General features: G+C 47.0%; 1 protein-coding gene across 1 annotated transcript in view; it reads left to right on the top strand.

Annotated features, from left to right (window-relative positions):
• Positions 1–6799: 6799 nt before the first annotated feature.
• JCAD (junctional cadherin 5 associated) overlaps positions 6800–25422 on the top strand; it is a 62739-nt gene continuing 44116 nt past the window's right edge. Inside the window, exon 1 of the mRNA XM_075046755.1 lies at positions 6800–6825. The gene's annotated coding sequence lies outside the window, so the exon portion shown is untranslated. The remainder of the gene's footprint in view (positions 6826–25422) is intronic.

Genomic DNA, 25422 nt, shown 5'->3' with positions numbered 1-25422 from the left:
TCACTCCTCTCTCTGGCTGCAGTTTCTGTGCCCCAGCAACTTTTTTTTTTCCCCCTTCTTAAATCTGTTTTCCCAGAGATGCTACCACTGTCGCTGATGGGCTCGGCCTTGGCCAGAGGTGGGCCCGTCTCGGAGCCGGCTGGCATTGGCTCTGTCGGACACAGGGGAAGTTTCCAGCAGCTTCTCACAGAAGCCACCCCTGTAGCCCCCCCACTACCACAAACTTGCCATGCAAACCCAATACAACCCGTATTGTGAAGGAGTTCAGAAAGGTGCACAAGTGTGGGGGAGGCCTCCAGCTGCCCCAGTTTGGCTTGGTCCTTCCTGGTTCTGGATGAGCACTGCCATGGTGGCTTCTACTGCATGTGCAGAGCAGCTCATGCTACGGAGGGTACAAGATAAGACAGGGCGGTTCAAAGAGGCATTGCTCACAAAGTAGAGCAAGAGCTGCCACTCCTAAAACTACCTGCTGTCCCTGAAAACTGTTTTGTTTTGGGTATCATAATGTAACACAGTTTTAAAGATACACATATCTGACTGCAAGAACATAAATGCTTTGTTAACACAGAGACAACCCTTCATCTCATAAATCAGAACTCAGTTGCCTTCATTTCTGATCCTGGATGTCACAATAGGTAATCTTCCTTTCCACAATAAAGATGAGTACATAAACATTGCAGGAGATGCAAAGAAGTCCTCCTGCAACAGCAGAGCTTTTTAATAACACAAGTTCTCCAAGGCAGAAATTCCAGTTTATAGCAGTCACATATCTAGCGCAAATGTTTCCTGCTGACGGATGAGCCTGCCTGTCGGGATTTAATATGCTTGAGGACCTCAGAAGGCACCTCATAACAAAGGCATATTCAGTAGTAGCAATCGCATCTGCCCATCTGGTGGGACTGGGGGAGAAGATAACATCTTCTAGAGTGGAAGGTCTCACTGTGCGCTGCTACTAGCACTTCTCTATTGCTGAGCAAACCCAGCTCTTCTCTAGGAGTATTTTCAGTGTTGTCCTCAGTGAAATTTAGCTGTCTATACAGCCTGGTTTTCAGCTATCTCATCCAAAAGCTCCCTTCAGGAAATGCATGTTCTGCCTTTAGAGATCTACATGGATTTTCTCGTTCTGTCTCATACCCACAGCAAGCCAGAAAAGGCTCGGAGATGGGACGTTGAAGAGGTGCAGATAGATAGACAGGGTAAAAAAGCATAAATAAGACATAATCAAGTCATAATACCTCTTTTTAACATTATAATAAAATACTTCTAACTAGACAGGAATTTTCCAATCAGATCTATTAACTGAAATCCTCCCACCAGAAGGAAGCCCTTTCTGAAGCAAATCACCATAAGGGAAATATAATAACATTTTCTATCCAGAAAAGTAGGAAAAAAATCTGCTCAATACAATTGACAGTTTGGTTATGTCTTCATCAGAGCGTTAATGCCAGTGATGGGCATTAAGGGCACTGCATCAAGGGCAGCACTCCTGGGCCAGTCTGGCTTCGATGCCAGCAGTCACCCCAGAAACTGTACTAACCTTACTGTGCTGTCATACTGCTGCTCTCACCTGTGTGGGTCCCCCAAAACCCATCGCCTTGCCAGAAGGTGAGCCATTCTATGGTACCTGCCTAGTAAGTCATTTAAAAACCATCCTTCTAGGCACGCTAGGGACAGCATGTTTCCCAGTGCCTTCTAGGCATGCAGGGAGATATGGGAAGACTACCAGCAGCTGAATGATTTCAGCTTTATCATCTTTGCAAGCAGGGTGTTCCTTTGCAAAAGCAACCCCTGAACTCAAGTCTATACCTGCACTGGGCCAATTAGCCCAGATTTGAAGCATCACCAAATGCAGGCATTCTGGTATGAATGGGAGGAGAGTTAGGGATACACCCAATAGAGAGGCCAGCTTAGCTACCGTCATGATACACTCTTAAGTGTCCATGGAGAAGACTTAATTATCCTTATTTTTCTCTAAATTTGTTAATTTAACCAAAAGAACTTGCTAAGCAACACAAATTCCCACCCTACTCCGAGTGATTACAGATACAGGCCAGGCTTACAATTCTGTTATTGGCAATTCAAATAATTAAAAGTGAGCCTCATCCTGAGGCAGCCCTGGGCACTGCCACTGAACCTTTCCTGGAACAACTGTGAGGTACCCCAGGCTTGAAGGTGACCACAGCGTTCCTTATGCATGCTGAGCACAGCAGGTCACCTCTGCTGAAGTCCCAGTAGGTCCTTGGCTCACACCTGGTCCCTGGTGATTCAGTCATTTAATCCTTTGCAGAGACCTGCGGTTCCTCGAGATCCACCACTGCAGGGTAAGAAAAGCCTGCACCATTATAGTTATATTATACTTTAGGTTTTGCCCAGTACTCATGTACTAACATTCAACACAACTTCAGAGGTTTCCACCCTGTGAAACGAAGTTGACTTGGGGCAGTGGTGAGCTGTGAAACTTAAACAAGTACTCGTTCCAGAAGGAGATTGATTTAAATTTGTTCATCATGCCAGAGCCATGGCAAAGCCTGCAGGGCCTGGCTACGGTGCTCAGCCCACCCCAGCATGTCCCTGCTCTTGCTCAGCAGACCTGGATCTCCTGGGGCCAGGTTTGGGGGTACCCCCCCTCCATGTCCCCTGGACCTGCCACCTCCCCGTGGGTGCCTGGGCTGCCTGCATCGAGCAGTGTCCCACATAACCCTGAATGATCGTCAGTCTCCTAATGCCATTAACTGGGAGATGCTTCTCGCGGGGTTGGGTGCAACTTCCTCATGGTATGGGCAAGACCTACTGGGTTTGGAGAGGGGAAGCAATGCCCACATAGGGTCAATGGCTGCCACCGCCCCTCCTGTGCCAACAGGGCCTGGTTCCCCCGAACTGGGCACCCACCTGTTTTATCTTGAGCTTGTAACTGAGAGCTGCACACACTTCATTTAAAGGGAAACTCTTTGGTGGAATTCCCTGAGTTAACTTACAATTAACTGTAAGCTCGTTCAGTTTTATCTTGTCACGTCATTTGGTGTTTTATGTTCACCGATGGTTGCGATCAACATAATTCTAGAAATAAATAGAACAGAAACAAGCACTGCAATCCAGAAAGAAGATAACACAAAACACATCAGCCTAAATTCTCTTTTTTTCTTGTAATTTTTTTCATTTTTGACAACTATCACAATTTTGTGTCTTATGGTACTTGATAGTGGGAGGGGCTGGTTCAGGGCCTCAGTTCCTGGAGTACTTTGATTAAAGAAAACATTTGCTTTCTTTTACAACAGAACTAAGTACCAGATGTCAAAACTGCAGAGCAGAAGTGTGAAAATGTGGTCTGCTACCCTCCCCAATGGGCTTTTTTCCCCAAAAGTTTGTGTTTTCTAAATCAGTCGTGGTTTTGTGTGGGTCCTAACAAAAGATCTTTTAATGGTGGGGATTGGCAATATCACTTCTAGAAGCAGTTCCCTAATCAAAAGAAATAGGAACTTTTTATCTCTAATTCTCAGTTCACTTTATAAAAAAGGGAGAAAACATGTGAAATAGATGGACAACTATTCAGGTTCCTTTAGCGTGTAATTTCCCATCGACAACATCTATTATGAATTCTTCATCCCATTATCTCAGAAGGGGAGGCCACTGTGGGAGTTCTTGCTGCTGCAAAATTTTACTTCATTGAACAGTTCATTGCGCTTCACGTTTCCTTTCATTTGTTGCTCGATTCATCTAAGCACTGACTGAAATACAAAACTGAATCCCAAAATAGTTCTAGCATGGGCCGTGTTTTACTCTGCAGACTTTAATGGAAGGCAGGTGAGCACCGCAGCTTACAGACCTCAACTCGGCATGATTAGAGTGCAGAAATATGCAGCATCGCACAGAGGGTGCTGAAAGGGAATGTTCCTCTCACAGACAGGGAATAATTTGTTGCTGTTTACACTTGGGAAACAGCCATTCCAGCTAAGATCTGTAATGTTAGGGTTGGATGAAAAGGGAAAGAGCTCTAGGAAACTATGTGGAACCGACTTTGTTTTGGAGGCAGTGGGCACGTTTGCGGTCTGCACTGCAGCAGGAGGACACGTCAGGCAGGGAGCAGGTCTGAGCTGCCTCAAGGCACGAGAGAAAAATAACAACTTCATCAATAGGCAGGTGTTCGACTTCCAAATGCTGGCTGCTGTGTCAGAGCCTAAATCTGGCAAAGGTTTCAGACAGTATGATCTTCTTTTTTTTGGATAAAAAATATGAACTTGAAGGAACTGGTTTGTGAATTAGGGTCCAATTTGTTGACTTGTCTTGGAGGAGAAAGGAAACAAACACTAACCCCATCCCTCTGTTACTACTTTTCTTCACATCCCAAAGAAACAGGAGCAATATGGAACATTGAAATGTCTTGCCCTGACATTTTAGAAATGAAACTCCTCATTTCCTTTATGTACGTTTTTAAAGTGCTGTTTCTTTGTAAATTGAGTACAGTCTGACCTAAGAGATAAACTGGAAAAACCAAACCATGTGTTAGGATCAAATGCTTTCACTTAATTCAAAACTATTTTTGCTTTCCCCCTCCCACTTTTTTTTAGTGTCTGTGGAAAAAATGGACTCTTTTCAGGTCAACCTGCAGAGCAACTTCTGCTGGCCTCTCTTCCTCCTGCTGTTTCCTATCAAGCCAGCTAAGCAAAAATATACCCCTCTGCAGCACACAAACTTCCTCTGTGCATGCAAAGATCCTCCATCCAGGTGGAGCAGGGAGCACAAGAAAAGGAGACAGGTTGTTTTCTTCCTGAAGTCCTCTCTGGCAGCTTGCGATGTTGGTGCACAGCTTTGGTGCCTGTCATACAAGTATCCCTGCAAACTGGGAGACCTGGGCTCTTCCAGCTGGAGCTCCCCCCAGGAGGGCTGTAGCAATACCTGCCCCAAGAGCTTTTCTCATGCCTGCTTTCCTTGTGGGGTCCCATGCAAGGATGAGGTAGAACCTATAGCTGGGACACATCAGTGGAGTTGATCTTATGGCAATTACAGTAATGCCAAAGAAAGCCAGCTGGGGTGCAGTGAGCTGCTTGACTGGTGAAAGGAGAAGCTGGTTGATGGGCCAGAGGCATGTTGATGGGAGGTTTGGCGACATTTTGCTTCTAGCTCAGGCGCACATCCCTGCCTGTGGCACAGATGCTTGGGATCCCAGTTGCCTACCCTGCAAAAACCCAGGCTCGGGTGAGCCAGCCTGAGCCAGGCATCGGGGGGAACTCAGCCTGAGCTCTAGGAAGCAGGCTGGCATCCCCGGAGATACCCCAGGCCATCCTGGGAACCTGCGGGCTGAGCCGGGCGGCAGGCTCTTAACCACGGCCGGTCATTAAAGATACCAGACGCGTACATCAGAGCGAGCCCTCCTGCAGCCAGCGGTCCCCGGGTGACCCAACGAGCTAATGCCCCGTGCTCCCGGCCAGCACCCCAAGAGCAGGGCACCGGCTCTGGTGCCCCGGCCAGCTGCCAGCTCCTGCCGACAGACGGGATCCGGCCAGGCTGCCGCTGGATGCTCCGCTGCCTCCCTCCTGCCCAGAGCACGCAGCAGTGCCGGCCAGCGCTATCTTCCACGCCGAGGCGGGAGGTCTGCCCGCGGTTTTCGGACAGGATGATTACATCTGCAAAGCACTCGCGAATGCTTTGGGATGAAGAGCATTATGTAAGTGTAAGATAATGTTATTTATAGAGCCAGGTTTTATTCGAAACGGAATTAAACTTGTGTTCCTGAAGCCTGTGCTGTCAGAGATGATTTTTAATTTGTCCCCTTTCCTCTAGTGTTTTGCATCCGAATCATTTTCCTCCGTTCAGCCCAAGGTTTAAGAATGTGTTTTATTTATAAATCATACTTCTCAGAAAGTTAATAGATCTCTTTTCCATCATCTGTGAGGTGGCCCTGGAAGCCTGGACTGTAGCCATGCTTTGCAACCACAGCAGCTGCAGCACCAAAGTGTCATAAACCAGGAAATGAAGGCAGGGTCTGAGCTGGATTAAACAACAAAAACCCCAAACCAGTGTCCTGGGCACAATATTTTGCCTGCATTTAACAATCTCCGTAGCGATCCATAAGCTGCAGGGAGGGTATCAAGCTTACATCCCTGTTGGAGATGGCACTTGTTTAGCAGGCTAATGTCTGTGCTCCTGCAGAACTAGAGACCTCGTTGCCTTTTAAAATCTTGCCTTATTACCTTAAAGAGCTTTATTTGCTCTTTTGAAATCTTAGAATCAAATCCTTCATATCTGTACTTTTTACAAGCCATGAAAACCCAAATTGCTGGGATGCCTGCTGAAATCCTTGCTAACAGGTGTTAGGAATATTGTTTTCTGAGGTATGGCACCTTACATAGGTTAGTTTGCACAGTTCATCTGCTGCCCCTCACTTGTTGTAGTATCTAGCATGAAATTCCACACATGCCTTTTATTTAGGAAAGAACACAAAAGTATGTTATCTTATTCCTCTGGAATTTTCCACAGTTATTTAGAATGTTAGTTTAAGCATAATTGGTTAGTGGGCTCTTGAAATTTATATCTTAGCAGTACTTATTTACATCAGGCTTAAAGGAGTTCATTTCAGTTGAGGTGAATGTGAAGCATTAGATTGCAAACGTACCTAATCCATCTCTCCTCCCCCATGACTAGAAATCCTGTGGTTAAAATAACACAGCCTCTATTCAGAGCACAAACTTAGAGCTGCTAGCGGGAGCTGGCTTGGGATTTAGACAACTCTCAGCAGATGAGTCTGTTCAAGGGTCTTTCTCGGGTTTGTTTTTCATCCTACTTCTGATCCATGAGAGGAAACCAGACTCTCTCTTCTGGGCACGCAAGGTAAAGATTTTCTGCATTCTGTATATGGTTGCATGTGCTTGCAAAGGAGTGTATAAATGTGATTGCAAAAATGTTGTTGCAAATGCAATTGTAAAAACGTTGTTGCTTATAGAGCAAGAAATATTTGGCAAATGGCTTCACAATCTTTAACAGTTAATCTGGTCTTGTGGCTATTTCCATATGACAGTGAAATGATGAAATTATAATCTTGCATGGGGAAGCAAGCAGCAGCAATTCTCCATCACACAGGAGAGATGCTGAGCATGTAGGCAATGTAGGAAATAACAAACCCAGGTATTACTGCGATCGAGCCAGACTAAAGCAAAACTAGCATTTTGTTGACTGTCAGGTATAGTCCCTCCTGGGTTTGTCCAGCTGCTGTAATCCCCATGTGGGAGGCTGAGGCTGTGCCGGAGGATGGCACTGAGTCTGTTTACAGAGTATATGCTAATGCTGTTCCAGCGTGACTCTTACAGTAACGGCAGAGCGGTGCTTTCAGAAATGTTTGGATGTGGCGTGCCAGATAATTAACTGCCTCTATTTGCTCTTATTGCTTTCCAAGTCACAGGGGATGTAGGAAAGCATCATCTTTTCCTTGAATCCTTATTTTATTTGAAATCCAGGAAACGAGTGTGATGTCTGTGCTAATACCCGTGGAGCTGTACTCGCAGTGCTGGAGTCTGTTAACTCTCCCAGCCCCGACACTCTTGTTTCTCCCCGTGCTGTGATTCACAGGGGATCCCAAGCACCAAATCTGTCCTCCTGCCCCACAGTGTTCAAACACAGTGGGTCATGCTGCTGGATAATAGAGAAACACCATTACTCAGATTATTGCTTAATTTAAAAAAAAGCTGCCCCTCCCTGCACCGAGGCATGGGGCAGTGCGTGTGTGTTGGGGGGCACTTATACTCTCCCTCCATCGAGGTAGCACTGCACAAACGCTGCTCTAGGTGCTACCTTGCCAGTGCTGGAGAAAGCCTTGTCTCCCACCCAGAGATGCACCCTTTGCTCTTCCCCCTCTTTCCACTCCCCTTTCCCTTCCCTGAGCCAGACAGGACAGTTTCACAGCGTTCTGCCTGCAATAACTGGCCTCCCCTGGTCCCCGCTGTCCCACAGCCCTGTCACCCCGGCAGCACACACTCCACTCCTCTGCTCCTGCGGAGAAAAGAGGAGGACCCTGCCTGGCACACCAGCTCCCTCGCAGCACAGAGCCGCTGCGCTGCGGGGAAGCCTCTCGGCTGGCAAAGGTGTCCTCGTCCCTTGAGCCAACAATGCTGCTTTGTCCGGGAGGAAGAAATGCAGTTTCATCACTTGGGTGCCCGGCACAGGGAGAGGCAAGCAGGGCTACAAGGAATACAAACACGCAGCTTTTCATGATACTCATGTACAGTACATTGTGGCAGAGAGGCAGCTTGGAGGAGAGAGAATATGCGCAGAACAAAGAAATGCGGTCAGGCAGCAACTATAAAATTTCAATATAGCAAGTGGAGCTGATGTCATTTTAACGTCCCAAGCAGTGCCAAGAATTCTAAGCTCCGTATCAAGATTCAGTGCAAATCCCCCACATACTCACAATTTGTTCTTGTGGAAAAATGAACTTTTATGGAAAATATGCATGGGAACCTGCCAGAGGAGTGTGTTGCTTTATTTCTTTTATTAATTTTGAATACATTAGTTCAGAGAGCAATCCTATTTTAGCATCAGCTGCCTCTATCCAAGAAGCCGAAGCTCAAATGCAAATACTGGAGGCGAGGGAACTGTGGTTTTTTGTACGACCAGTTGTTAGATGGGAAGAGCTGTTCGAGTAGGAAGGGGTGTGGGAAGGCTCAGTGGGATGACTGATGTAAAGCTCTTTTACTGGTGACATATCTGAATTGTGATAAAACGCACCTGAATGGAACAGCATCATCAGCTATTATAACTTCAAATGCGTCAAAGGTGGGATGGCATGCAGCTCCTATGATTAAGGTTACTCATATGTGTCCTGCTATAAGACCACGTTCACAGTTCCTTATAACTGCCAGACTTGAACCGTTTAGACTGAGTTCTTCCAACTTGATTGTCTGCCTTGGGCTAAGTTCTTTTCTGGAAAATTTCAGCCAAAACTGTCCAGCCATTTCCAAGAATGAGCATAGGGAAAAAAGTATTGTTGTCCAACTGGAAAAAAAACGAAGGGAAGAAACAGGAGGGGGGAACCTGGTGATCCTTTCCTTGGACAGTTCTTATCCCTCTGTGCATTGGAGTAGAGATCTGAAATTTGGCAGCTTTGTGTTAGGACTGTGATTTTTTTTTTTTTTTTTTTAGTTTTGTAAATCTCCTCCAGTTTGGCTTAGTGACAGCCTTTGAAGGGAAAAAATAGCAACTTATTAGGAACGTGCTAGGGCTGAGTAGTCAAAATCTGCTGAGATTCCTTCCCATGTGAGCAAGCTCAGCCCATCATCCTGGCAGCTCCCAGCGCTGACCCCAATGCTCCTGTGCGCCCAGTCAGTGCTACCAAGTTCCTGCTGCTTCCTCACAGCTCTGCACGGACCAGGCTACCCATGTCCCCTCTCTGCAGCCCAAGAGCCATCCCTAGATCTAGGAGCAGGATGAAGTTGGGTTCTCTCTGTAATGCTGCTCAGGGCAAAGGGGTTGGACAATGGAAAAGCAGGCAGGGAAAAACACTCTTGACACCTTCCCCACATAGCCAGGAGGCAACCAGGGCCCCTGAGGATGCTAGGCTAAGGGAAGGTCTGGTAGTGGGATGCTGAAGCTGAAGGATGGCATGGAACGGGGATGGGGAGTACATGGCACAAGTGAGGAGTCAGGGGTTCAGGGGGCTCGGGAGCGGGGCAGCCAGGTGTGTGTCAAGGCGTGAGCCATAGGGAGAGTCTGGACATGCCAGAGCCTGACGTGAAACCTGAGCTGCCCCATCCATGGTCCCTTTTCAGGTATGTGACTGCTGCCTTGCAGAACTGGCTTCAGTCCTGCTCTCCCTGTAGGGTCTTTTGTGCCGGGTCTCACTGAGGCTTTCCCCAGTCTGCAGTCAGTAGCCGCGAGGTCTTGCCATAAGACCCTGGTACTGAATGTCTGCTCCTGGGATGGGAGTTGACGGGAGCTCTGCCTCAAGCCTTTCCAGTGCCGCCTGATTCTGAACGCTCTTGCACAGCCCCAGCCTCAGCCCCAGCTATGTCTGTTGGTCACCCCTTGGTCTGAGCTCATGACCTTGAAGCACTGGGCTGTGGGACCCGTGAAGCCTGCAAGGGTGGATGTGGGCATGGGTCTTGCTGCAGGGAAGGCCCACTACTGTGGTGGGGGGCAGCTGGGATGGGCAACCAAGCCAGACCCCTGATGAACTGGTGCCTGATGCCATCAAGCTGGTTGCTTGGATGCCCATCTCTTCCCTCAGTTTCCATTTTGTTCAAGTGGCTAAGGCACCACCACCCTCTGACAGAGGTACCACAATTCAGAGACACTTGTGAAGCACCCAGATACTATAGGGAAGTGCGCCACTGAAATTTTCCCAGTCTTGGGAAAATTGTTAATTTTTATTCAGAGGAGGGCTTGGGTAGCAAATAAAGCCTAGGACTACACTGAACACTAAGGAAAAAACAAAATTCTATATAACACCTTCTACGGTGAAGACAGTCCATCCTGCACCATGGGATAAAGCTGTGACCTCTGGCAAAATACTGTGTGATCATCTAATTAACAAGTGTATCATAAAACATAGCACAAGGGAGGCCTAAATCTGGCATCTCTTGCCTCATGCGTTTTTCAGGCTTAACAGTATTCTTATAGCCCATTTTTTTATGCAATACATATGCAGCATTTGCAGACAGATGGTGAAATCTCAGTGTTTCCATTTTGCCTCTTGACGTGATTTCCACATTGAAAAGTAGGGAGCTGCAGTCTGCTTGTTTCCGTTCCTGCTGGAGTGGCAGGGAGAGATTGTTTCCTTCACTTCTTTTATGGCTATGGGTTACAGAGCATCCTGTACAGCCTCTCCTTCCACAAAGCCAGGCAGTGAAGTTTCATCATCTTCATCAGCTCCTGGGAGCTCCACGGACACACCAGGACTCATCTGTGTGAGACGGTGTAGAAACAAAGACCAAAAGAACAGGAGATGACAATGTGAGAAGACCAGGGCTGCCTACAGACATCTCTCACTGAGAGATGAAGGAGTTCTAAGAAGCTGTGAGACGGTGTTGGCCAGCATGGCAGGCAGTGCTTGCTGCAAACAGACAGCCTCACCTTTGTCAAGGATGTCACAAGAAGGAATTTTAAGGAGGTATTTTCAGGAGAACTGAAACAGAAAAGGAAAAGGAGTGGTCGACACTTATGGGCTTCTGAACCAAGTGTCATGGAAGAAAACAAGAAAGTGATTGTCGGGACATTGTGGAAAACAGTGCCCTAAACTTTGATGCTGGATGAGAGCAGATGGGTGGAGTGGAGACTAGCAGTCAAAGGACCGGAGTTGCTTATTGCAGATGTCCCTGTAGAATTTGTCACAAAAGAAATAAATCTGGGAAGCTGTTGCTGTTACAACTTTGATGTGATGATTACAAGTGGGGAGCAACATCATGAATGAAGCAGACAGCTCTGTGCATAAGGTTTCTTGCACAGTTCTGGAAGAGCTGCCACCTCCTAATCTGCAACCCTGGCCGGTCCAGCCAGCTCCTTTCACTGCACACCGCCCAGGGAAAGAGCGAGGGCACCTCATCGGTGCTAACCCAAAACCTTCCTTGCTTGATGAATTGCTTGACCTACTTGAGACAGACCCTGCTCCTATCCCACCTCTATTCCAAGCTAGCTACTGCCTATATCCCATCATGCTCTTCCTACAGTTTTGGTCTGAATTAAACCAGTATGCGTGACATGACTAGTTCAACGATCACAACACTGTGCCTTGGGACTTAGCCTTTGCTGGAAACTAAAGTACATGCAATTAATTCTGCAGTTCCTCAATGAACAAAATGGGGCCTTTGTGTAATTCCTATTTCTCATTTGTTTCCAAATAGTCATGAATCATGAACTATTTTGTCTCAGATATTAATGCTTTTCTTTTCCAAATGGTCTGCTTTGACCTACTTTTCAGACCCCAGTGTCTCCACGTATTGTGTGGGCCAGGTCTTCTGTCCTGAGCCATGGCAGGGTCTTGGGTTTCTGAAGTGGCTGTACAGTAACACTAAGGTCCCTAGAACCCGTGGCTGGAGATAACCAGATTGATCCCAGCCTTGAGAGAAGCCTGCTACCTTCCTGCAGTTGCATCCCAGACATAAATCTGTCTTCATGTTATTCTGCTGTCCAGTGACATGGGATAGGGTGAAACATCAAAGACATTTGTTCGTGAATGGGTGCACAGATTTTGTCTGCTACCAAGATACAGCTCTGGCCGAGTAGTCTTGTAGTAACCATCTTGATAATCCAAAGAGTGTTCTCCCATATAAATCATGTCCTACTTCATACAGGGGATCTGCCATATCTTCAGATGCATCCATGAAAAATGTGTCAGCTGGGCCGCGTGACCTTTACAGAATTCTCCAATTTCAGGGACACTTTGGAAGAATGATTTATTTGGTGCTCTATTGGCTTGTGACTTAAATTCAGAAGGGGAATGAATACACAGTTATATCAGAAAAGAAAAACTAATTTCTGATAAGGCAAAGGCCTTGCCTTTTTCAAAAGGAGACTAGCCCAAGGTGAGGAAGATGAGCATTTCAGCATTTTGCACTGGTGAAGCCAATTTGGGAAACACCTACCCAGACATAAATTCAGGTTTCCCACCCTGTGGCAAGTGTCGTGGGTTCCCCTAAGTCCTTTTCTATCAATTAATTTATAACACCCTTGTGAATCCCATAGTCCAAATCTACGTATGAGACTTACGACATGCATGGGTTCCTAATAACCCCAAACTCACTGAGGGTTTTTTAACTGCTTACAGCCTTTTAGCATATTTTCACTTTTATTTAGAGGTCTTGTCCATTAACAGTGAATTTCTCTTGTTTTCTCTTCTTTTCTACTACTACCAGTTGATGTCTATGCCCTTGGCATTTTCTACCTGCAGGGCAGAAAACACCTCTTTGTATCAAGCCTCTGACAGTGCACGGTGTTGAGCTTTGGCTGTGCCAAGCTTGCCGCACAAGGTCACTCCAGCTCTGTAGCCACCGAGCACAAGAAACTCTCAGTTCGAGTTGCCATCCCAGACCCCCAAACAAATCAAGCAGGGTTTTAAAGTGAACCTGTGTTGCAATGTGCAGCCCTCTAGTATCAAGGCTGTGACCGTGTGTCTGTCAAAGACCGGCCAACGCGCGTGATGGGTCGTGCGTGATCAGCCATACCCACCTCTGTCCCCTTGTCCTCGGGCACACAGTCCTGCTGCTGCACGTCGGGTCACTAGCCGCCAGGCAGGGCACCACCTGCGGAGCTAAACCCTGCACTCACTTCTGTCCCTAGCCATCTCAATGGACAAAATGCCAACAGGGCTTGCAGAATGGCTTTCCTGCACAGCGCATCCACTGCTGGGACTGCCAGGATGTGTACCCCTGCTGCACTTCGGCACTAGGCAGAAATAGTGTTGTCAATAACCTATCTCAGAGAAACAGACTCAAATGAAATTGCTTTCTCCTCCTCTGCCGCCTTTGTTCATAATGGTTTGCTTTGGCCTCTTGCATATATGTAATCAAATGCTGCTGCTTTCCACATGCTACAGCTCACTGTGTTTAAACGGAGAGGAATCTCCCTTAAATATTTATTTAAACAATAACATCCCTTGAGCCCTTTATAAATTGCTGTACAAGACTGCCTTTCATAAAAGACCCCAAACTTTTTTTTTTTTAATTTATTTGAACTGCTTTCCTTCTCCACCGCCGTGCTGCGGGCCAGCACCTCCTTCTGCCAGGGTTGCAGACGCGCAGCTCAGAAAGCTGGTGCCTGCTCCACAGGACTTACAAACCCAGCCCTCAAATCGTGCCAGCAGCTCCCAGAGTCACAGGGCAGAGTTTCAGCAGTCATATTGTTTCTGTCCCAGGAACTCAACAAGTCTGTAAGTTCCAGGAATAGGCTCCTTTCAGATGCAGGAAAGCTGCTCTGAGAGCCATCTCTTCCTACTGGTACCCACACAGAATGGCTGAGGCTGGAAACACAAGGATGCCAACCCTCTGAGGCTCTCGACAGCGGGGCGGGGGGAGCTGAGGCTGCTGATACCTTTCAACAGTATTTAAATTATAACCTCAAAACCTGCAGTTCCAGGCATTTTCTGAGCAAAAGACCTTCAAGACACATAAAACACACTCTGTACTATTCAGTTGGAGTTCGCAAATCTAAGAAGGACCCACCATCCAAAATAAAAAGATTTTTATATTGTACATAAAAGAGAGGATTCCAACTCTTCACTTAGCAGGCCATTTGTTTGTATTTAATTTTAGATAAAGGTGGACTTTCACCAAAGTATTGGTTGTATTAATGTTATCTGTTAAAAAGTTTACCCGAAATTATCAGTGTTTAAGAATAAGTGGAGAGCTACAGGCCTTCTTCTGCATTTCTAATTCCACATTCTTCCAGCATCTTGATGAATCAGATATTGGCAAAATCTCCATAGTCAACATGGGTTTGGGTAGAAATTGGATTACTCACCAGCTAAAGTAAGTGCAAAGGAGATAATTCATTATGCTGTTCCTTAGCTATAATTGAGACTCAACTCCCCAATCTAGGACCTGTGTGGGTTTAATCACGGGAGCTAAACAGGGGAGAAGTACCAGAGCTTCTCTGAATCATTTTTACTCTTGTCCCAGTTCTTTATCATTAATTACATCAAGGCAAATTTCCATGGAGACCAAGAGTGGTGCCATCAGCCTGCTGTCCCTCAGGTCCCCCTGAAACCTTCACTTGCTTTGCTAAGTGCAGCATAACTCCGGAAGGTCCCTTGGGGGGAAGAGGCAGGCTGTGTTTTGCTCAAGATCCTTCTTGTTCTGAGTGCAAACTTCAACAGACTAAATGAAAAGAGATATCCTTTCTAGAGCAAATGCTATTGGTGAAGCTGGGGGATCAATTAGCCTTTTCTGGTGGCTGAGGATGATTGCAGAAACAGTTTTGAACATCAGGAGGGCATTGAGTATTACTTTCCTCCCATGGTGAATGCAATATGTGGAAAGTCTGCCTCAGACATCCTTTTCCTTTTTCCAGTCTGAACTGGAAAGACCTCCTTGTTCTTTTCTCTCCATCAGACAACACCATCATCAGCAACATGGATGTAGTATCACAGTTCAATAACTTCAAATCAATACTTCATTACTTTGCTTTGTTCAGAGGAAGCACATTTTCCTCTGCATGGGTATGTGGAGCCTTTCTCTAGCTCACATCCACCCAGCCACCTTGTGTCAGTGTTAGGGTCAATTCCCTCCTTTTAATTTCCTCCTGTTCTTTATTCACAGCATCTGGCGTAGATCTTTGATGGTGAATGTGTCTGAAAGAGTATTTCCAGAATAAAATTCTTAAATCTTTTTTTTTTTTTTTAATTTCTTGCCTGTGCTAGTCAATCTGAACAGCTGCTTGGTAGCAAGAAAAGGCTCTTTCTTCCTCTCCTTCCAAGCTTTTTCCTTTCAGCAGTAGCTGTTGCATAGCTCCTGCATTGCACATGGCTGCACTGGGCCCAGCATTTCCATTTCATGGGAACTTCTGAGAGACATACCCTTGTCTTTGTGCACAATCAGGTCAGAAAGTCAAATTGCAGAAAATTTGAGGGAGCTGCATGGTCCTGGAAATGTTGTTTCAGACATGTCCAGTTCACGTAATTCCAGATACAAAACATTTTGATGGTTCAGAACTGAAACACCTTGTTTCCAGTTTGAACTGAACCAAAATCTCTGACTTCCTCTCAGTCTGACATTAGACCATGCCCTCTCTTTTCTGCTCTGGTGTCTCATGGGGGCTTGTTCTTATCTACAGTAGCTACAGCTCACCAGCTGGTCTGCATGCACCCATGAACCACAGCAATGACACTCCTGTGTCACGCCACTGGAGGTGGGAACATCTCTTCCACCAAGGAATAGGCTTTTCTTGTGATTCTGCACACCTGTGATGGAAGTTATTCACACAGAAAAAGGACTTTGCTGATGTGACCCAAAGCACTGCAGCAGAAATCCCATCTCCTCCTGGAAGCCCCTGGAGACCTGAGGTAAGGCACTGAAAAATGCAAGACTGAGGAAACCCACCCATGTACCATGACCTGAAGCTGTACCAGAAGAAGCAAACCCACTCACTTCACTGTACTCTTGCAGGGGCTGGAGCTGCCTCCTGGACATGGTGAGACTCACTTCCCAACCTCCACCCTCCTAGATTTGGAGAAGGCGCTTGAAGTGTGATGCCCCACATCTGCAATGGCTGTCCTACCCACAACACCAGCTGTTTCCTTCTGCCCAGTAAGTGCTGGAGGACTGTGGACAGCATTGGCAAGGGCAGAGCCGGGCACTGTGACCGCTGTACTGGGCACCCCTGCAGAGGTCCCTGATGTTTGCGTGGCCAAGGTCTGCTGAAACATGGCCTTAACTCGCCCATGTTTGTGTGGCTTTATGAGGACGGAAAGAGCAAGAGTCCAAATGATTAACTGTTGTTATTTATTAGGTATAATAATACTGCCCAGTCGTGGGGCTGAACTTTCCAAACTGAAGCCCAGTGTATACAATCAGTTTTGCCTCTCTCCAAACAGCACTCAGCATACATCATGGCACTGTAAATTGTTTACGCAAAACTGCAGACATCATAACTTATTAAATAACTCTCTTGTCAGTCAGATAAGTAAATATTTCGAAGGACTGTGAACACCATGGCAAGCTCCAACTGCCCAGACCAGCTCCAAATGGATCCAAGTTAACAGGGTACCAGATTTCCTTGCCTTTGAAGTTCCTGCTCCAAACTGGGTTGAGACAGGATCTGAAAACAAGCATCCCTAAGGGAGGCTACTGCAGTTTTAAAAATTCTCAACTTTCTGTAGATAACAGGAGGAAGAAAACCAGGGAAAGTGTTTGCAGAGAAACTATCTTCCTGAAGCTGTAAATCTGAGCTTTTGGGAGTCAGAGCCTCCCCCTCCTTCTCCATGTCCTCCTCGCTTAACCCAGACAAATGAGGTGGATGCCAGCAAACCTCTGCTGCAGAAAGGATGGAGCATTCACTCCTGGGGCCATAGCTAGAGATGGCAGCGGTGGGTCTCATGCTGTTGGAGAAATGGATGGTGATAGCACCTTTACACAACCACCTCACAGTGCAGGCAGCAGTCCCACACAGGCTTTGCATGTGAGGAAGGGAAATGCGTTGGCATCGACTCCCACACCTCCATTGCCTGCCCGTGGTAAGTCACCATGCTTTTGAAACACACCATTTCACAGCTAACTGCTTCTGAAACATTCAGCACTCTGTTTGGTTTAGGATGTTGTTTTATGAGATATTTCTTTCCAATCATTTCCAACAATTATTTGGGAACTTTTTCCTTTTGAGTTCACTGAGTTGTACCAGTTCACCTCCTTTTTAAAAGGGATCGTGTTACAGGCAGGAATGCAGAGTTGAAAGGGCCTGAGCCTTCGCAGCAGGAATTTGTTTTGGAAGCAAGCGAGTCGGAAGGAGAGGAAATGGGCAGCCCACCAAGGGCTTCAGCAGGATTATCCCACCCTTTCAGCAAGCCATAGCTGGGGCAACCCATGGGCTGGGGCTGAGCCCGCTTCCAGGGGAGGCAGGGACAGACAGACCACTCTTACCAGCAGTTTTGTACAGCACGGTCTCTGGTCCCGTTGTTTGAAACCTCATCTGAAAAATCACCTTGGGCACAGACCTCACTGCTGTGGTAGCCGCTATGAGTGTTGGAAACCTTTGCGTGGGTGCAGCTGGCTGCACACTGCTGGCATTGGGTCGCTGGGGTGCTGAGGAGGGTGGTCCTCCACGGAGAGCCCCATCGAAGGCCATGCACAAAGTTCGTTATCAGCTGAAAACTCATTGACTTGAGGCTAACCTGATGATGAGTCATCGGCTCAACTGCGTGTTTGGCATTTATGCATTTGGTACTTGACTGGGACCTCCTCTAATGCAATTCCTTTAATACGATTTAATTCTTTGTCTTTTGAGTTACTTTGATGCTTCCTGTTGCTGGTGCATCTGGGTTGTTTTCTTAAAATATATGTTTCCATGCATGGTGTATATTACTTATTTAATGTCAGAGGCATGTGTGAGGCTGTCCATGTGTGCAAGAAGGCAGGGTTTTCATCCCAGGACTAAATCAAATGCTGCCAAGACAGCACAGCACAGACATAAATAAAACATAGGCTGTAGAGGCAAACTGTCAGTGGTTCTCATCTCCTTAAATATGTTTGTGTTTGTGCACAACCGTACTTACTGGCACTCCTGCCTCAATGTATTCAGTATAAACTGATGATTGATTGAGAAAAGAAGTTTTTTTTTAAAAAAAGAGTAATTTCTTATGGTAGTCGCGCAAGTGGGTAGATGCAGAGGGGAGATGGAAAAAGGGTGCAGAAGTAACATTGACCCAGTGGCGCACACGCCAATGTGAAATGCAGTCAATACAGTCAATATGTTCATGTCCCACAGGTGCAGAGAGGTTTCACACATTGGAGTAAATGTCTCCTAATTCCTAGACACATATGATAGACAAGCACAGCGCACAGAAGGAAACATATTCAGGGAACCTGCCAGAAAGAAGGGTGCTATTTTTTAAGAGAGCTTGGAAGGACTCCAGTTCTGGATCCAGATCCAGCTCTAGCCTCTGGCCACGGATACTAACCCACACGAATGCGGGCACTACCTAAGTGCCACCACTCTTATGGGCTACATACCTGTGCTGCATTGCCTATGTGACTGCCAGTGAATGGGGTGTCCCAGTGTGCCCCAAAGCCCCGGGACTCCCATACTGTGCAGGACCCTGCAGCTCACACAGCCCATTACAGTCATGTCCCCTCTCCCATGCTGGGGGAAGGGTTGCTCCATCTTTTCCATCAACCACTACCTGCCCCTGCATGCATACACTGCTGGCTTCTTTCTGAGTAGGTGATGTGTTGGTAACTACTCTACTTGAGGCTTTTTTGTAAGCTAAAGGTACTCTGCAGCCACCTCTGTGTTAGTGTTCCTATTGACTAGCACCTACAATGGGAAGTTTCCAGTGGGGGTAGATTTGCCCTTAACTAAGTGCATTTCTTTTCTTATCGTCATTGCAACATGTTACTGATTTTTCATCCATTAGTGATTTTTTTCCCCATCTTAACATTGTCTCTGATTTCTGTGTTGTGAGGGGGAGTATTGTCAGATCGCATTCTCATGATGGGAGAGGCAGAAAATCCCTTCTCTATATCATGTGCCCTTGGCTCCCAACACCACAAAGGATTTCTTCAAGCCCTGCTCATTATCTCGTTTTATACTTTAAAAGAAAAGCTAAAATGCTGGTGACAAATGGCCTCGTTTATCACATTTAATTGACTGACTGTTCTTTTAAGCCTCTGAAATGCACACTTTGGGCCAAAGCACTGGAAAAAGAACATGCCATTTACCCTGGTCTGCTGCCAGGTCACATTAAAAAATGTTCAGGAGGTGTTTGCTAGACCAGTACATGGAGCGTGCTTTCTCCAGCAGTGTGTCTCCAGCTGTATGATGTGTTGCTCTTTGAAAAGGAGATTGAGCAATTGCATCAGAGGTACTTTTTATCCTTTTCTAATTATGCTAAAACAACTTTACTAGAAACTTGTGCATGTGCAGCACAAGGCCTGTGTCCTCTGTGGAGGGTAGGACTTGGCAAAAGGTGCAAGGGTCCGTGAAATAGAAACAGCCATTCTGGAGGTGGCCACCCATATGCACAGCTCTTACCACTGTGAGGTTACAAATATTTATTACAGTAGCAGAACTGAGTTGCATGCACCAAAAGGGCAGCACCTTGCTCCTAACCTGGTCTTCCCAGCCCCTCACACATTTTGCCCTGCTGCCGCAGAGCCCCTGCCCCGTTTGACACCCTGTCTGTGCCAGCCCGTGCGTGGCCTTGTGGGATCCCAAGATTGGGGTCTACAAAGCTTTCCCACAGCAGGGCCCATGCTCCAAGTGGCTTCTCCCCCCCGTCTCTGCCCGATGCGGTGCGGTGCAGCGCAGCCCGCAGCTCCCACAGCCCCCACCCTGCGGGTGCTACCTGCTGTGCCACCCCAGGCTGTGCCTGCAGTGTAGGTGGGTGCATCCTCACCCCAGCACCCTTTCCTCCTGGTTTCTGCCAACCCTGACAGTGTCATCCCTTTTATGAGCAAGCAGGAGAAATGCAGTTGGAGTGAAACTGGTGTGGGAAGGGTGAAGCTGTTACAAAGCTGCATGTGGAAGGTGTCAATACTTCCCTGTTGACTAGGGGAGTGCCTTGGATGGGACCCTGGCGGTCTCTCTTTGTCCCAGAATTGACCAACACTTTCAGTGACAGCTTGGGCAATGGAAAAATAGAGCAATGCACTTGTTGCAGCTATGGCAGGTGTTGCACTGGCTGTAGGTTGCAAGAATGACAAACTGGAGAGAGGGATTGAATGCACACCTCTCCCCAGTGTCCCTGAGCCAGGCTGGGGCTGACTGCCTGGGCTGCTGGTCGACTCCGAGGACCTGCAGGTTGTGAAGGGTCACAGGCTGACTGAGTACCTATAATGTCATACTGTTACAAAAAAAACCTCCAAATTCCATTGTGAAGTACCTAAATAGAAACACAGCATGCAAGACATCTCCCCTCCCTCTGTTCAGCTCCCCCTATTAGTGTAAGACTTCACCTAGAGATTTTTGTATGGATTGGGATGCTGTTCCTCAAGAAAGGTCTATACAGGTATGTGCAGGAAGGTAGGCTATAGAAACTGGGTTTGACTAAAGAGCAGATATCTGAAGGGAGAAATAATGGCTTTCAGGCACATGAGGGGCTGAGCAGAAAGGAATTAAGTAAACTGCTCTCTGTCCCTGCCACATGCTAAAATTTCAATGAGGGTGTGTGTTGGGTCTGGCTGGGAGTGAGTTAAGAAAGGTTTAAGACAGATTTAAGAAATGATCCTAATAGTAAGCGTAGTAAAACACTGAAATACTTTGTCTCAGGAGACTGTGGAGGTTCTGTTATTAGACGTTTTTAAGAACAGGTTATCCAGACATCTGTAAGGAATGACCTAGGCATGGGGTAAAGGGATGGACTAGAGCCAGCCTGATTCCCTGAAGACACTTCTACATGACATTTTCAACATATTAATGTGGACTCATGAGACTCTTCTTATAAAGTACTAAAAAAATCACCCTGGTTTCTAAACAACCCCCAGAAAAGGTTTCAGTCTCGACTGAGCCCATTTCCCACTTGAAGATGGAATCCTTTTGACTCCTTTCCCCATCCCACCCTCAGACAAACCTGCTGCAAAGGGGCCACCGAACCCCAAAGTCACAGAAATCTTCTCCCCACTCCTGTCCCCTGCTGTCCTGGGAGCCCCAGTCTGGAAAGGGCAGCGGCAGGACCCTTGCCCCGAGATGCACTGAGGTCCCATGCCCTGGGACAGCTGGTCCCACATTCCTGCTCCTCCCCACGGCAGCAGCCACAGGGCACCCTGGAGCAGATGTAGGGCACCCCAAAGCCCAGCACCACCCCCCACAGCTGCTCACCCCCGGGGAGACCCGGTCCCTTCGCAGCCCCAGCCACCCCACACTGACCACAGGAGGACTCAGCAGCGCATCCTAACTAAAAGATTGACGCAAATCCCACTGTCCTGATTAGCAGCCCATCTAATCCCCGTGATGTCAGCAGGGTTTTGCGTGGCAGGATTTGGCCCACTGCCTTTGTACGGGCACTGCCAAAGAGCTTTGGGTTTTATTCCTCTCCCTTCTGGCCGGTGGCAGGCAGGAGGAGGCTGCAGGTGTGGGACTGCAGGAGGAGCCTGCACTGGGGTTTTAGCCACCCAGCAAAATTCACTGCCAAGTTTTGTTTATCTTGGTGGGAAAATGGGACAGAAAGGTGTTTCCTGAAGAATGCAGAAAAATCCCACCATGCAGTTCGTCTTTAACTGCACAGTGTATATATGTGTATGTATATATATATATATATGGGTTTGCTTATATCTGTGTGTGTAAATATATATATTGCAATTATACTGTTTTCATGCTTCCTACAAGCACAGTTTCTGGGGCTAAGACAATGTACACATGTGGTGGGGGGAGGAAAGGGAGAGATGGAAGGAGAGGAAACTGCCGCTGGACACAGCAGCTCTCCTCTAACCCCCATTTTTTACACTGATGGAATGCACCCGGTGACTGTTTCTACTATTTAAGGAAAAAGGTTCCTATACAAAATCCTGTGGTTTTGAAGTGATCCTTTTATAGGCATAAAGAGATTTTTCCACATCCCTCTATTTGATTTCTTTTTTTACTCAGACCTGGCTACTCAGATAGATATTTGCAGAATATCATGCACTGGAATCAGACACTTTGTTCCTATTCTTGGTACTGGAGATCAAATATCCCACCAGTTTACCACATAAAGCCACAGGGATGCAAACTGAAGTCAGTGTAGCTGCAGGGCAGTGCAAGAGAGTTGAATTTGGTCCCATACCCATCCCGAGGGATTTTGAGCTGGCAATGCCCCACCACAGAATTGAACGTGCTGTATGTTCTGCGGCGGGTTCACCATGGTCACAGTGCTCTCTAATGAGTTGTTTACTCTCATGCTTCTCAACAGTGGTGAGTATTAACGGCATTTGTAACCTCCTCGATTTGGAAAAAGATTAACTATATGTTAACCTTGAGTTAATAACACAGGTTTTTAGGGTGTGTATCCTAAACAACAGCTGGATGCAGTGCACAACCTGCACCTGGAGCAGGGACCTGAACACTCACCTCTCCCATCCTCAAAGCGGGAGATGTGGCATTCACATCTGTTCGGTCCCAGAAAACGGTGAGCGCATCCCACATCCTGGACAGCGAGCTGCCTGCGTCCTGGACAGCAGCCGCATGGGACAGGGAAGTGATGTGGGGTGCGTGGGCTGTGATTGTGGGTGCTCGTCTGGTGCAGCTCAGCCAGGCAGCATGCGGTGTGCGGGTTCTCAGGTGGGAGACATCCAGCCTGAGGGCAGAGGCTGAGCTGCTTGGCCTGACCAAAATGCTGGGATGTGAGGAAGCAAAGCAAACCGTAGGGATTTACAAGGAAGCCCCCAGACACCTGAGAGCTCCCTGATTCCCTCTTCAGGCACCAATGTCCTTGGGGGCATCTGGGCACAAGTGCTAAGCTGGGGACCCAAAAGCAGCGTTACACATCTCACTGCTTTGTAAGGACCAAGCTTATTACTCCAGACTGTACAGTCATATACTGTGCTGGAGGTAGCTTTTCTGCACAAAACTACAAAACAAGGGATTTACGGAGCCCCAGTAGCCTCTCAGTGCCAGATGTCTATTATCTCATCACATACATATGCTGCGCTATGATGCCGGCGCTAATACTTGCCTTCACTACCGCGGAGACATGCCTGGTACCACCAGTGTGCACAGACATAAATAACAACCTGTCCAAGCATCTCCCCTACAAGTACTGGGGGAAGGGGGAAGGCCATATGTTCCAGATGGAAATACAACTGGGGCTTTGAGTTATATAATTTTATCTCAATGCGACCTGAGTGGGAGTGATTCCTCCGCACACTCCATTGTATTTGGCTGCTTACACACTTACTTTTTTATGAAAGTAGGGGGGCTGGTAATAATAGAAATAACAACAAAACTACTGCAAAGCAGCTGAGACACCCAGTATATCGTAACAAACATTAACCTGCTACCTGGCCCCCCTTGACAGATGAGGCATGTTCGCTTATTCCTGCTTTAAAGTGATGTAAATCTCTGACTTCAGAAAAATAAATCCTGATTTACTCCCACACTGAATGAGTGGAAAATGCTGAAGTTGGATTTTGGATCAGTGGTACAGGTCTCAACTCTCCAGGCTTTGAGGACTCTCAACTTGAAATCATCTTTTAACTGCATATGAGGCCACCACAGAAAATTATATGATCCAGATATACTCATCTAGAAGGAATGATTAAGGCCAGGCTGAAGATATATTGACAGAATGGGGATGGAAAACTAAGTGATGCCTGCCCACAGAGGGACAAACCCATAGCGCTCTCCCAAATTGTGGGTGGTCTATTGTGCATTGCTCTAGTCAATGAGAACATTACATTCATACATGCAAACCTAATTTGAAAAACCATTATTTAAACTGAACAATGAACGTATTGTAACCTCATCATTCACACACACTGAGCCTCAGCCCTCCGTTCTTCTCCAGTGCATAGTAGCCTCTTCAAAATTCTGCAATTTGATTTAAAAAAAAAGAATGATGTGGGCGTAAAGTTAGCACAGAAGTACACAGACCACTGATGACTCTGTTTTCATCTGCACAGAGCATAAGGCAACCAGATGATTTATTTTTATTGGCACTGCAGGCAAATAAGCTTCCACGGTTATGAAGGAGAGAAGCGCGGGTTGGCCCGGGCTGTCAGTCAGAGCGCGCCCAGCAGAAAGACTACAAAACCCAATTCAGTAATTACATCCTCCTCAAGGACGTATTGCGGAGGAAGGCCAGGATCCCTGCTTCTCCCATTGCACTTGGAAATAACCAGGAGTGCTCCTAGTCAACAAAGGACTTGGACTGGTTTTGCTTTTTGTAAATGTTGTGGCATGTCATGGGACATCATGGCTACGCTGCAACTGAATCAAAAATGTCCAACTTATTATAAGAACTAAACAGTGAGACTGAAAAATAGAAATCCTCTATAAAGGTACTGAGACCTGGTGTTGCAAACCCCCTTCCCAGCCTTCGGCGGAGTGAAGGCAAGGGCAGGGTGGAACATCTCCCCTTGGAGAGCAGTGGCCTGGGGAGGCTCTCCAGCTTCTCCCCCTCTCCCAGGGAGGCTCAGCTCCACATGCCCCCCCCTGCCCCGCCAGCCCCCGGTGCTTGTCAAACCTGTTAGCAATCCCCCACAACCTCCCTTGACTGCCTTATTGCTGTGCTTCACCTCCTGCCTGCCACGGGCAGGGAGGGCAGCCTGTGATTATTCTCATTTTCCCCCTGTGACCACTTGAGCAGGGCTTTCCAGTGTACAGATCTCACCATAACACACCTTTTCCCTTTGGCTGTTGCTCTCCTGGCTTCTACAAAACAAACATTTTGTGATCACCTGGGCTCTGGAATTAAGCAGACAAACTTTTGATGGATATTCCCACTCTTGCTGGGTTGTGGCTAATTTATCCAGATCCTACACTTTCCTTGAAGGAGACCTTGATTATCATGCAAATTATGTTTTTACCCCGTTCCTCTGAGATCTCAAGTGGGAAATGAATTTTTCTTGGATTAAAGACTGCTAGAGAATTCTAGCAAGTAAAAAGACCATGAATACAAATGGATGATTGGAGATGAACATCAAACAATATTAACAGCCCTGCAGAATTCCTCCATAGCTTTAAATTTCAGTGTTGCGGGTCTGTGTGCCTCCACAGTTGTACTAGCACTTCTTGGTGGTAGCGCTATACTTCGTATCCCCTGTTGCTGAGGGGGAAACAAGGCAGCTCTCCTGCAGCTTAAAGGCCAACAACAAATGT

Source organism: Buteo buteo, chromosome 2 (assembly GCF_964188355.1).
Source record: "Buteo buteo chromosome 2, bButBut1.hap1.1, whole genome shotgun sequence".
Taxonomy (NCBI): Eukaryota; Metazoa; Chordata; class Aves; order Accipitriformes; family Accipitridae; genus Buteo; species Buteo buteo.
Note: the sequence above shows the minus strand (reverse complement) of the source record. Positions and strands in the feature narration are given on the sequence as shown.